Below are 15,187 nucleotides of genomic sequence, written 5' to 3' on the forward strand. Positions count from 1 at the left end.
TACCTATGTGAGAATGCTGTTCATCGACTACAGCTCAGCATTTAACACCATAGTACCCTCCAAACTCGCCATCAAGCTCCGCCCACAACCGTAAGGCTCTCCAGAGGGTAGTGAGGTCTGCACAACGCATCACCGGGGGCAAACTACCTGCCCTCCAGGACACCTACACCACCCGATGTCACAGGAAGGCCATAAAGATCATCAAGGACAACAACCACCCGAGCCACTGCCTGTTCACCCCGCTATCATCAAGAAGGTGAGGTCAGTACAGGTGCATCAAAGCAGGGACCGAGAGACTGAAAAACAGCTTCTATCCCACCACTAACATTGAGTGGCTGCTGCCAACATACTGACTCAACTCCAGCCACTTTAATAATGGAAAAATTGATGCAAAAAATGTATCACTAGCCACTTTAAACAATGCCACTTAATATAACGTTTACATACCCTACATTACTCATGTCATATGTATATACTGTACTCTATACCATCTACTGCATCTTGTCATCTTTATGTAATACATGTATCACTAGCCACTTTAAACAATGCCACTTAATATAACGTTTACATACCCTACATTACTCATCTCATATGTATATACTGTACTCGATACCATCTACTGCATCTTGCCTATGCCGTTCTGTACCATCACTCATTCATATATTTGTATGTACATATTCTTCATCCCTTTACACTTGTGTGTATAAGGTAGTTGTTGTGAAATTGTTAGGTTAGATTACTAGTTGGTTATTACTGCATCGTCAGAACTAGAAGCACAAGCATATCGCTACACTCACATCAACATCTGCTAACCATGTGTATGTGACAAATACAATTTGATTTGATTTGATTTGGATCACTAAAAATACAACTTTTACATTACTGTGTAGTTAACCAGGAGAATTGTCTGACGGGGAAGTGGACATACTCGGTATTCATATCCCAAAAGAAAGAAATTCTCACTACAATTGATTTTAATAGAAAGTGAACAAAAAAAGATAATATCTTGCTACCTTGGAAAGGAAAATACCTGTCTGTTGGTGAAGAAATCACCCTGATTAACTATTTAGTCATATCCCAGTTTACCTCTTAGCTTATGGCCTTGCCTTGTTAGGTGAGTGAATGAGGACCCAAAAGCGAACTAACTTAAACAGAGCTTCTTTAATAACCAAACATAGGTAGGCTCAGATAGACCGGCAGATTCCGACAGGACAGGACAAGGTTACAGCAAACATGACGATAGTCTGGCTCAGGCATGAAACACAAACAAGAATCCGACAAGGACAGGAACAGAAACAGAGAGAGATATAGGGACCTAATCAGAGGGAAAAAGGGAACAGGTGGGAAACGGGGTGAATGGGTAGTTAGAGGAGACAAGGAACAGCTGGGAGAAAGCGGGGGAGAAAAGGTAACCTAACAACGACCAGCAGAGGGAGACAGGGTGAAGGGAAAGGACAGAGACAAGACACAACATGACAGTACCCCCCCACTCACCGAGCGCCTCCTGGCGCACTCGAGGAGGAAACCTGGCGGCAACGGAGGAAATCCTCGATCAGCGCACGGTCCAGCACGTCCCGAGAGGGAACCCAACTCCTCTCCTCAGGACCGTACCCCTCCCAATCGACAAGGTACTGGTGACCACGGCCCCGAGGACGCATGTCCAAAATCCTGCGGACCCTGTAGATGGGTGCGCCCTCGACAAGGATGGGGGGGGGGGGGGAAGACGAGCGGGGGCGCGAAGAACGGGCTTAATACAGGAGACATGGAAGACCGGGTGGACGCGACGAAGGTATCGCGGAAGAAGAAGTCGAACTGCGACAGGATTAATGACCCGAGAAATACGGAACGGACCAATGAACCGCGGGGTCAACTTGCGAGAAGCCGTCTTAAGGGGAAGGTTCTGAGTGGAGAGCCAAACTCTCTGACCGCGACAATATCTAGGACTCTTAGTTCTACGCTTATTAGCAGCCCTCACAGTCTGCGCCCTATAACGGCAAAGTGCAGACCTGACCCTCTTCCAGGTGCGCTCGCAACGTTGGACAAAAGCCTGAGCGGAGGGGACGCTGGACTCGGCGAACTGAGATGAGAACAGCGGAGGCTGGTACCCGAGGCTACTCTGAAAAGGAGATAGCCCGGTCGCAGACGAAGGAAGCGAGTTGTGGGCGTATTCTGCCCAGGGGAGCTGTTCTGACCAAGACGCAGGGTTGCGAAAAGAAAGACTGCGTAAGATGCGACCAATAGTCTGATTGACCCGTTCTGCTTGACCGTTAGACTGGGGGTGAAAGCCGGAAGAGAGACTGACGGAAGCCCCAATCAAACGGCAAAACTCCCTCCAAAATTGAGACGTGAATTGCGGACCTCTGTCCGAAACGACGTCTGACGGAAGGCCATGAATTCTGAAAACATTCTCGATGATGATTTGTGCCGTCTCTTTAGCAGAAGGAAGTTTAGCAAGGGGAATGAAATGGGCCGCCTTAGAGAACCTATCGACAACCGTAAGAATAACAGTCTTCCCCGCTGACGAAGGCAGTCCGGTGACAAAATCTAAGGCGATGTGAGACCACGGTCGAGAGGGAATAGGAAGCGGCCTGAGACGGCCGGCAGGAGGAGAGTTACCGGACTTAGTCTGCGCGCAGACCGAACAAGCAGCCACGAAACGACGCGTGTCATGCTCCCGGGTGGGCCACCAAAAACGCTGGCGAATGGAAGCAAGCGTACCCCGAACGCCAGGGTGGCCGGCTAACTTGGCAGAGTGAGCCCACTGAAGAACGGCCAGACGAGTAGGAACGGGAACGAAAAGAAGGTTCCTAGGACAAGCGCGCGGCGACGGAGTGTGAGTGAGCGCTTGTTTTACCTGCCTCTCAATTCCCCAGACAGTCAACCCGACAACACGCCCCTCAGGGAGAATCCCCTCGGGGTCAGTGGAGGCTACTGAAGAACTGAAGAGACGAGACAAAGCATCAGGCTTGGTGTTCTTAGAGCCCGGACGATAAGAAATCACGAACTCGAAACGAGCGAAAAACAGCGCCCAACGCGCCTGACGCGCATTAAGTCGTTTGGCAGAACGGATGTACTCAAGGTTCCTATGGTCAGTCCAAACGACAAAAGGAACGGTCGCCCCCTCCAACCACTGTCGCCATTCGCCTAGGGCTAACCGGATGGCGAGCAGTTCGCGGTTACCCACATCATAGTTACGTTCCGACGGCGACAGGCGATGAGAAAAATACGCGCATGGGTGGACCTTGTCGTCAGAGAGGGAGCGCTGAGAAAGAATGGCTCCCACGCCCACCTCTGACGCGTCAACCTCGACAACGAACTGTCTAGAGACGTCAGGTGTAACAAGGATAGGAGCGGATGTAAAACGATTCTTGAGGAGATCAAAAGCTCCCTGGGCGGAAACGGACCACTTAAAGCACGTCTTGACAGAAGTAAGGGCTGTGAGAGGAGCGGCCACCTGACCGAAATTACGGATGAAACGACGATAGAAGTTCGCGAAGCCGAGAAAGCGCTGCAGCTCGACGCGTGACTTAGGGACGGGCCAATCAATGACAGCTTGGACTTTAGCGGGATCCATCTTAATGCCTTCAGCGGAAATAACAGAACCGAGAAATGTGACGGAGGAGGCATGAAAAGTGCACTTCTCAGCCTTCACAAAAAGACAATTCTCTAAAAGGCGCTGGAGGACACGTCGAACGTGCTGAACATGAATCTGGAGTGACGGTGAAAAAATCAGGATATCGTCAAGGTAAACGAAAACAAAGATGTTCAGCACGTCTCTCAGGACATCATTGACTAATGCCTGAAAGACAGCTGGAGCGTTAGCGAGGCCGAAAGGAAGAACCCGGTATTCAAAGTGCCCTAACGGAGTGTTAAACGCCGTCTTCCACTCGTCCCCCTCCCTGATGCGCACGAGATGGTAAGCGTTACGAAGGTCCAACTTAGTGAAAAACCTGGCTCCCTGCAGGATCTCGAAGGCTGAAGACATAAGAGGAAGCGGATAACGATTCTTAACTGTTATGTCATTCAGCCCTCGATAATCTATGCAGGGGCGCAGAGACCCGTCCTTCTTCTTGACAAAAAAAAACCCCGCTCCGGCGGGAGAGGAGGAGGGGACTATGGTACCGGCGTCAAGAGCTACAGACAAATAATCCTCGAGAGCCTTACGTTCGGGAGCCGACAGAGAGTATAGTCTACCCCGGGGGGGAGTGGTTCCCGGAAGGAGATCAATACTACAATCATACGACCGGTGTGGAGGAAGAGAGGTGGCCCTGGACCGACTGAACACCGTGCGCAGATCGTGATATTCCTCCGGCACCCCTGTCAAATCACCAGGCTCCTCCTGTGAAGAAGAGACAGAGGAAACAGGAGGGATAGCAGACATTAAACATTTCACATGACAAGAGACATTCCAGGAGAGGATAGAATTACTAGACCAATTAATGGAAGGATTATGACAAACTAGCCAGGGATGGCCCAAAACAACAGGTGTAAAAGGTGAACGAAAAATCAAAAAAGAAATGGTTTCGCTATGATTACCAGAAACAGTGAGGGTTAAAGGTAGCGTCTCACGCTGAATCCTGGGGAGAGGACTACCATCCAGGGCGAACAAGGCCGTGGACTCCCTTAACTGTCTGAGAGGAATGTCATGTTCCCGAGCCCAGGTCTCGTCCATAAAACAGCCCTCCGCCCCAGAGTCTATTAAGGCACTGCAGGAAGCTGACGAACCGGTCCAGCGTAGATGGACCGACAAGGTAGTGCAGGATCTTGAAGGAGAGACAGGAGTAGTAGCGCTCACCAGTAGCCCTCCGCTTACTGATGAGCTCTGGCTTTTACTGGACATGAAGTGACAAAATGACCAGCAGAACCGCAATAGAGACAGAGGCGGTTGGTGATTCTCCGTTCCCTCTCCTTAGTCGAGATGCGGATACCTCCCAGCTGCATAGGCTCAGCTCCCGAGCCGGCAGAGGAAGATGGTAGTGATGCGGAGAGGGGGGCAACGGAGAACGCGAGCTCCTTTCCACGAGCTCGGTGACGCAGATCAACCCGTCGCTCAATGCGAATAGCGAGTTCAATCAGGGAATCCACGCTGGAAGGGTCCTCCCGGGAGAGAATCTCATCCTTTACCTCTGCGCGGAGACCCTCCAGAAAACGAGCGAGCAAAGCCGGCTCGTTCCAGCCACTGGAGGCAGCAAGAGTGCGAAACTCAATAGAGTAGTCTGTTATGGATCGATTACCTTGACATAGGGAAGACAGGGCCCTGGAAGCCTCCTCCCCAAAAACAGATCGATCAAAAACCCGTATCATCTCCTCCTTAAAGTCCTGATACTGGTTAGTACACTCAGCCCTTGCCTCCCAGATTGCCGTGCCCCACTCACGAGCCCGTCCAATAAGGAGAGATATGACGTAGGCGACACGAGCAGTGCTCCTGGAGTAAGTGTTGGGCTGGAGAGAAAACACAATATCACACTGGGTGAGGAACGAGCGGCATTCAGTGGGCTCCCCAGAGTAACACGGCGGGTTATTGATTCTGGGCTCCGGAGATTCGAAAGCCCTGGAAGTGGCCGGTGGATCGAGGCGGAGATGGTGAACCTGTTCTGTGAGGTTGGAGACTTGGGTGGCCAGGGTCTCAACGGCATGTCGAGCAGCAGACACTTCCTGCTCGTGTCTGCCTAGCATCGCTCCCTGGATCCCGACGGCTGAGTGGAGAGGATCCGAAGTCGCTGGGTCCATTCTTGGTCGGATTCTTCTGTTAGGTGAGTGAATGAGGACCCAAAAGCGAACTAACTTAAACAGAGCTTCTTTAATAACCAAACATAGGTAGGCTCAGATAGACCGGCAGATTCCGACAGGACAGGACAAGGTTACAGCAAACATGACGATAGTCTGGCTCAGGCATGAAACACAAACAAGAATCCGACAAGGACAGGAACAGAAACAGAGAGAGATATAGGGACCTAATCAGAGGGAAAAAGGGAACAGGTGGGAAACGGGGTGAATGGGTAGTTAGAGGAGACAAGGAACAGCTGGGAGAAAGCGGGGGAGAAAAGGTAACCTAACAACGACCAGCAGAGGGAGACAGGGTGAAGGGAAAGGACAGAGACAAGACACAACATGACATGCCTACACCTAACGACTTGTTTTTTATAAATTATATGAGCAAAAAATATTCCATTTGATTTGGAACGGCAAGCCAGACAAAATTAAATGGGCCTATTTATATAATGAATATGAATTTGAAGGGCAGAAATGATTAAATAATAAAGTATTAGACCTCTCACTAAAGGCTTCAGTCATACAAAAGTTACACTTAAATCCGAAGTAGTTCTCTATCAGATTAGTAAGAATGTCTCACCCCATGTTCAAGAATGGCCTTTTTCCCTTTATTCAGATTACAACCTCTCACTTTCGGTTATTTGAAAATGAAATTATCTCCAAAATATCACTTTTTTTTAAAACAAGCCATGTAAAGTTGGTTGCAATTTCAGTTCAATACACCAGAAAAGACCGAACAAATATACTAATTTATTTAAAAAAAAAATGTATATAAATACATAGAAAAATTAAATAAATGGTCTAATCTTTGTAAATTATATCATTAATATGACTGGCGGAGCTATGTCACACATGCAGCTAACAAAAAATATATGGAAATGTCTGCTCTACTCAAAATTACAACCAACTAATTCCAGCATTACTGCAAAAATGGAAGAGGCAAGTGGAAGGGTTAGAAAGTAAAGATATGCATTAAAGACCAAAATTGGCCAAAGACAATTGTGATAAATAAAAAACTATACCAGTTCCATTTAAGGACCAAGAAATTGACAGCTATGCCATATAGATTGCAAAATAGTTGGGAAGAGATTTTCAATGTACCAATTCCATGGCACATGGTTTATGAACTGATACACAAAACAACAACGGATTTTTCTATTTAAATGATTATGCAAAATTCTTGCAACCAATAGAATGTTATATACAGTTGAAGTCGGAAGTTTACAAACACTTAGGTTGGAGTCATTAAAACTCATTTTTCAACCACTCCACAAATGTCTTGTTAACAAACTACAGTTTTGGCAAGTCGGTTAGGACATCTACTTTGTGCATGACACAAGTCATTTACCAAGAACTAACGCTGCAATACTGGTCAATCGAAAAAAGAAAAAAAAGAGTGTGCAAAGCTGTTATCAAGGCAAAAGGTAGCTATTTGAAGAATCTGAAACACTTTTTTGGTTACTACATGATTCCATATGTGTTATTTAGTAGTTTTGATGTCTTCACTATTATTCTACAGTGTAGAAAATATTAAAAAATAAATGAAAACCCTTGAATGAGTAGGTGTTCTAAAAAATTTGACTGGTAGTGTATATTTACAAAAAATATATGGGGGATTAGAAATGATGCAGACAATTACATTGATGGAAGCCACAATCTATCTGCAACATTAAAGCTGATCTACCCCCTCATTATTATTATTTTTAAACAATGAAATGCTTACTTTTTTTTCTACTGTGTTATTGACTTGTTAATTGTTTACTCCATGTGTAACTCTGTGTTGTCTGTTCACACTGCTATGCTTTATCTTGGCCAGGTCGCAGTTGCAAATGAGAACTTGTTCTCAACTAGCCTACCTGGTTAAATAAAGGTGAAATATATATATACTTTTTTTAAATAAAAAAAACGTATGGGTTATTTTCCAACAATGCAGAGTTAACATGAAATAGGAATAAATACACAGTGAGTAACAAATAACAATAATCAGTAAAAAGACAACATGACAATATACAGGGAGTACCAGTACCGAGCCAATGTGCAGGGCTACGAGGTAATTGAGGTAGCCGTACATATTGTAGGGGTAAAGTGACTAAACAACAGGATAGAGAATAGACAACATCAGCAGCCTATGGATGAGTGTGAAAGTGTGTGTGTGTGTGGTATCAATATGCACGTGTGAGCATGTTTGTGTGGGTGTATGTGTGTGTTGGAGTGTCAGTGTAAGTACAGTATGTATGTGTGCACAGAGTCAGTGCAAGAGAGTCAGTGCCGGTAGCCATTTGATTAGCTATTTAGCTGTCTTGTTTAGCAGACTTATAAGCTGTTCAGGGTCTTGTTGGTTCCAGACTTTATGCACTGGTACCACTTGCCATGTGGTAGCAGAGAGAAAAGTCTATGGCTTGGGTGGCTTTTATTTTTTTCAATGTGGGCCTTTTGTAGTAGCGGTGCGTGAGTAAAATCACAGGATTAGCCAGAAATATAAACCATATTACAGCCTATGTGTTGTGATAATTGAGCTGTTTGCTCTATAACGTCTAAGTTCATAGGCTTTGTGACTGTGATATATGCCTAAAAGCCAAGACAATAAGAAGACACAGTGGCAGAATAAATTCAACCACACCTTTGTTTCATCACAAAACCGGAGAGCAACCTTGATCCAGTGAAGTCCACAAAGCATATTGCATGCAAAAAACAATTACATGACCTACAGCATCGTCAAGCAAGTTAATATTTCAGACATTTTCGGACCAGTAAACAACTATTGATTTAGAACCACAGAGAGTTACCACAAATTGCAAAGAAAACCTGTATTGCTCAGTTGGTAGAGCATGGCACTTGCACTGCCAGGGTTGTGGGTTCAATTCCTGGGGCCACATATATGTAAAATGTATGCATGCATAACTGTAAGTCGCTTAGCAAAAAAACGTCTCCAAAATGGAATATATTATAAAACAGGAGCTCCATCTACTATTTCAACATCATCAAATCACCTATGCTTAGTCTAATACAGTGGCAACTAAAAGACACCAAAAACAATTTAGTCCAATCAACATAAACTAAATATGATGTGGATGCCCATGGTTCTGATTTATGTGTTCGTGCAAGTAGAAAAAACATGTTGACTCACTCTACTTGTAGAGAAACGCCAACACCACCCTCCTCTCTTTCATGTTGACAAAACGGTCTATCACTCTGTCATACAATAAATGCTTTTATTTGTTGTTGTCCTATGCTACCTGGCTAAAATGCTTGCTTGCTAGCCTAACTTCCTTTTTAAAATTGTATTTATTTATTTCACCTTTACCCTAGACCAACTCCAATTTGCTTACCGCCCAAATAGGTCCACAGACGACACAATCGCAACCACACTGCACACTGCCCTAACCCATCTGGACAAGAGGAATACCTATGTGAGAATGCTGTTCATCGACTACAGCTCAGCATTTAACACCATAGTACCCTCCAAACTCGCCATCAAGCACCGCCCTCAACCGTAAGGCTCTCCAGAGGGTAGTGAGGTCTGCACAACGCATCACCGGGGGCAAACTACCTGCCCTCCAGGACACCTACACCACCCGATGTCACAGGAAGGCCATAAAGATCATCAAGGACATCAACCACCCGAGCCACTGCCTGTTCACCCCGCTATCATCCAGAAGGCGAGGTCAGTACAGGTGCATCAAAGCTGGGACCGAGAGACTGAAAAACAGCTTCTATCTCAAGGCCATCAGACTGTTAAACAGCCACCACTAACACTGAGTGGCTGCTGCCAACACACTGACACTGACTCAACTCCAGCCACTTTAATAATGGGAATTGATGGGAAATTATGTAAATATATCACTAGCCACTTTAAACAATGCTACCTTATATAATGTTACTTACCCTACATTATTCATCTCATATGCATACGTATATACTGTACTCTATATCATCGACTGTATCCTTATGTAATACATGTATCACTAGCCACTTTAAACTATGCCACTTTGTTTAAATACTCATCTCATTTGTACATACTGTACTCGATACCATCTACTGTATCTTGCCTATGCTGCTCTGTACCATCACTCATTCATATATCCTTATGTACATATTCTTTATCCCCTTACACTGTGTACAAGACAGTAGTTTTGGAATTGTTAGTTAGATTACTTGTTATTACTGCATTGTCGGAACTAGAAGCACAAGCATTTCGCTACACTCGCATTAACATCTGCTAACCATGTGTATGTGACAAATAAAATGTGATTTGATTTGATTTGATTTAAATACAATATAGCAAGTAAAACACTGGAATGGTAGATTTGCAGTGGAAGAATGTGCAAAGTAGAAATAGAAATAATGGGGTGCAAAGGAGCAAAATAAATAAATAAATACAGTAGGGAAAGAGGTAGTTGTTTGGGCTAAATTATAGATGGGCTATGAACAGGTGCAGTAATCTGGTAGCTGCTCTGACAGCTGGTGCTTAAAGCTAGTGAGGGAGATAAGTGTTTCCAGTATCAGAGATTCTTGTAGTTCGTTCCAGTCATTGACAGCAGAGAACTGGAAGGAGAGGCGGCCAAAGAAAGAATTGGTTTTGGGGGTGACCATAGAGATATCCCTGCTGGAGCGCGTGCTACAGGTGGGTGCTGCTATGGTGACCCGCGAGCTGAGATAAGGGGGGACTTTACCTAGCAGGGTCTTGTAGATGACCTGGAGCCAGTGGGTTTGGCGACGAGTATGAAGCGAGGGCCAGCCAACGAGAGGGTACAGGTCGCAGTGGTGGGTAGTATATGGGGCTTCGGTGACAAAACGGATGGCACTGTGATAGACTGCATCCAATTTATTGAGTAGGGTATTGGAGGCTATTTTGTAAATGACATCGCCGAAGTCGAGGATCGGTAGGATGGTCAGTTTTAAAAGGGTATGTTTGGCAGCATGAGGGAAGGATGCTTTGTTGCGGCAGGTGCAGGCAGCGATCGGTTGAAGAGCATAAATTTAGTTTTACTTGTATTTAAGAGCAGTTGGAGGTCACGGAAGCAGAGTTGTACGGTATTGAAGCTCGTCTGGAGGTTAGTTAACACAGTGTCCAAAGAAGGGCCAGAAGTATACAGAATGGTGTCGTCTGCGTAGAGGTGGATCAGAGACTCACCAGCAGCAAGAGCGACGTCATTGATGTATACAGAGAAGAGAGTCGGCCCAAGAATTGAACCCTGTGGCACCCCCATAGAGACTGCCAGAGGCCCGGACAACAGGCCCTCTGATTTGACACACTGAACTCAGTCTGAGAAGTAGTTGGTGAACCAGGCGAGGCAAGAAACCAAGGCTATCGAGTCTGCCGATGAGGATGTGGTGATTGACAGAGTCGAAAGCCTTGGCCAGGTCAATGAATACGGCTGCACAATATTGTTTCTTAAAATATCGTTTAGGACCTTGAGCGTGGCTGAGGTGCACCCATGACCAGCTCTGAAACCAGATTGCATAGCAGAGAAGGTGCAGTGGGAATCGAAATGGTCGGTAATCTGTTTGTTGACTTGACTTTCGAAGACCTTAGAAAGGCAGGGTAGGATAGATATAGGTCTGCAGCAGTTTGGGTCAAGAGTGTCCCCCCTTTGAAGAGGGGGATGACCGCAGCTGCTTTCCAATCTTTGGGAATCTAAGACGACACGAAAGAGAGGTTGAACAGGCTAGTAATAGGGGTTGCAACAATTGCAGCAGATGATTTTAGAAAGAAAGGGTCCAGATTGTCTAGCCCGGCTGTTTTGTAGGGGTCCAGATTTTGCAGCTCTTTCAGAACATCAGCTGACTGGATTTGGGAGAAGGAGAAATGGGGAAGGCTTGCGCGAGTTGCTGTTGGGGGTACAGTGCTGTTGACCGGAGTAGGGGTAGCCAGGTGTAAAGCATGGCCAGCTGTAGAAAAATGCTTATTGAAATTCTCAATTATAATGGATTTATCGATGGTGACAGAGTTTCCTATCCTCAGTGCAGTGGGCAGCTGGGAGGAGGTGTTCTTATTCTCCATGGACTTTACAGTGTCTCAGAACTCTTTTGAGTTAGTGTTGCAGGAAGCAAATTTCTGTTTGAAAAACCTTGCCTTGGCTTTTCTAACTGCCTGTGTATATTGGTTTCTAACTTCTGTGAAAAGTTGCATATCACGGGGGCTGTTCGATGCTATTGCAGAACACCATAGGATGTTTTGTGTTGGTTAAGGGCAGTCAGGTTTGGAGAGAACCAAGGGCTATATCTGTTCCTGGTTCTATATTTCTTGAATGGGGCATGCTTATTTAAGATGGTGAGGAAGTCATTTAAAAAAATAACCAGGCATCCTCTACTGATGGGATGAGGTCAATATCCTTCCAGGATACCCGGGCCAGGTCGATTAGAAAGGCCTGCTTGCTGAAGTGTTTCAGGGAGCGTTTGACAGTGATGAGTGGAGGTCGCTTGACCGCTGACCCATTACGGTTGCAGGCAATGAGGCAGTGATCGCTGAGATCTTGGTTGAAAACAGCAGAGGTGTATTTAGAGGGCAAGTTGGTTAGGATGATATCTATGAGGGTGCCCGTGTTTACGGCTTTGGGGTGGTACCTGGTAGGTTCATTGATCATTTGTGTGAGATTGAGGATAACAAGCTTAGATTGTAGAATGGCTGGGGTGTTAAGCATGTTCCAGTTTAGGTCACCTAGCAGCAAGAGCTCTGAAGATAGATGTAGGGCAATCAGTTCACATATGGTGTCCAGAGCACAGCTGGGGGCCGAGGTTGGTCTATAGCAGGTGGCAACGGTGAGAGACTTGTTTTTAGAGAGTTGGATTTTTAAAAGTAAAAGTTCAAATTGTTTTGGTACAGACCTGGATAGTAGGACAGAACTCTGCAGGCTATCTCTGCAGTAGATTGCAACACCACCCATTTTAGCAGTTCAATCTGTTGTCGTTAGGGATGGAGATTTCAGAGTTTTTGCTGGTCTTCCTAAGCCAGGATTCAGACACGGCTAGGACATCCGGGTTGGCAGAGTGTGCTAAAGCAGTGAATAAAACAAACTTAGGGAGGAGGCTTCTAATGTTAACATGCATGAAATCAAGGATATTACGGTTACAGAAGTCATCGAAAGAGAGCGCCTGGGGAATAGGATTGGAGCTAGGCAATGCAGGGCCTGGATTCACCTCTACATCACCAGAGGAACAGAGTAGGAGTAGGATAAGGGTACGGCTAAAAGCTATGAGAATTGGTTGTCTAGGACATCCGGAACAGAGAGTAAAAGGAGGTTTCTGGGGGCGATAAAATAGCTTCAAGGTATAATGTACAGACAAAGGTATGGTAGAATGTGAATACAGTGGAGGTAAACCTAGGCATTGAGTGAGGATCATAGGCAACGTTAGTTAGTAAACATTAGCCTTCTACATCTACTGTAGCAACATATTTAACTTCCATCCACTCACGCCAGAGGCACAATGTATGAATTAATGGTCGTTATAATCATTGGCCAGTACGGAGAATTAAGTAAAACCACATGTCCAAATCCCTATCTCCATTCATGGATCATTTAGGAAAGGGACAATTTTAGCTAGCTGGCTAGCCACTGGAATTCAACAACACAACCAGATGCAACAATTCAAGTTGTTTCTGTCAATTACATATGCTCTCAATGCAATTTTATTAGATTGACTCCAAGTCCAAACTGACTTCCCATTACATTTTCTTTTGGTGCGGCAGGACCATTCACAGTTGAGCTCACTCAGTTCAGCTCAATGCTGATTGGCTATTATGTTATACTTTTTTATCAAGGGAGGCCAAAATGCCCCCTGGCTTCTCTTGCATTCAACGCTACGGGCGGCAACAATGTCGTACTCCTTTGGACCAGACAGCATCAGATGGATGGCCAACACATACAGAGACAGGGGGTGATGTTTCGCCTCTTTCAAATTGAAGGACAATTATGAAACACAGAGAGACAAAATATACTTTATTTTATGTTTTTATATTTCTTTCTTGATCAATTTGTAGAGAAAGTCTGGCTTCCCTTAGTATCCACGAATACACGCCACTGCCTGAATGGCAGGGAGCTCGGCCCCGTGATATACTGAGCTGTAGTCACCACCCTCTGTAGCGCCTTGCCGTCTTTATGCTATGAATTTGTCTAGCCACACGGTTCTGGTATTTCACGCTCTATGATTTGACATTTAAATAATGAGACAACGCTAGTTGATCACGTGACATGGGTACTTTGCATATGGTTCTGCGGCTTTTACATCGATGTTGCGCCTTGATAGAATGCAAGCGAGGGCACTCAAGATGTGCGATGGTGCATTTAAAACTACACCTGTTGAGGCTTTACAGGTAGATTCTGCAGAAATGCCACAATCCCTTAGATGAGTTCATCTAGTCCTGGCATACTGGGCAAGACTGAATGGTAGTACGGTAGATCATCCAACACTGACGGTATTAGAAAACTGCTGGGACTATGAACGACATCAAAATAGGGGTTTTGGTCCAGAGATTGGGAAAAGGGTTGATAAACATGGACTCAGGGACCTTGTTATAGTGCCATCTGTGGCAATAGGAAATGTGCCACCATGGTTTTATATAAGGCCACATGTTGATCATAGCCTGATGGAAGAAAATAAACAGTGGTGTGAAGAAGCTAATGTAGAAACAATAGTGGATCAGTATATTAGTACTCAATTTTGTTCTTGCCTTGCAGTGTATACAGATGGTTCAAAGGATCCTATGAATGGGAAAACAGGAGAAGGTGTATTTATTCTTGAGTTCGATGTTAATATATGCAAGAGACTAACAAATGATGTATCAGTATATTCAATGAAGTGGTTGCGATAACTGTTGGATTGCAATGGACATAGGAGGTGCAACCAAGAAGAGTAGTAATATGTTCGGACTCTGTATTAGTTTTGTGCAGTTTAAAATCTGGAAAGTCAGAACGTGAGGCTTTATGGTTAGAAATATTTATGCTGTTGCTGGATTACAAAAGAATGGTATTGAAATTCAGTTCTGTTGGATTCCTGCTCATAATAGCAAAAAAGCATTGAAAAAAAATATTGTGGATATACAGGTGCAGTTGGGAAGAGGGGAAATTAAAACATGTATTCTGAAAAATGGGTTAGATTGCTGGCAGAGACAATGGGGTGAAAGTAGTGATGGCAGAAATGTTTATAGTACAAGGAAATCTGTACGGGAGGTAGTGTCATATAATGGGAATAGAAGGGAGGACTTTATGTTGTGTTGGATGAGATTAGGGCATAATTTGTCTTTGAAATTGATAGGGAAACATGGTACTGGAATGTGTAATGGCTGTATGGTAGAGGAAACGTTTGAACATGTATTATTACTTTGTGAAATGCATGATGTAGAATGAGAGGTTGTTTGACAGGGTCAGAGAGGTTGGACTTGAATGTGGAGTGGGTGATATTTTGGGTGGGGGTG

Source organism: Oncorhynchus clarkii, chromosome 5 (assembly GCF_045791955.1).
Source record: "Oncorhynchus clarkii lewisi isolate Uvic-CL-2024 chromosome 5, UVic_Ocla_1.0, whole genome shotgun sequence".
In the NCBI taxonomy this organism is placed as follows: domain Eukaryota; kingdom Metazoa; phylum Chordata; class Actinopteri; order Salmoniformes; family Salmonidae; genus Oncorhynchus; species Oncorhynchus clarkii.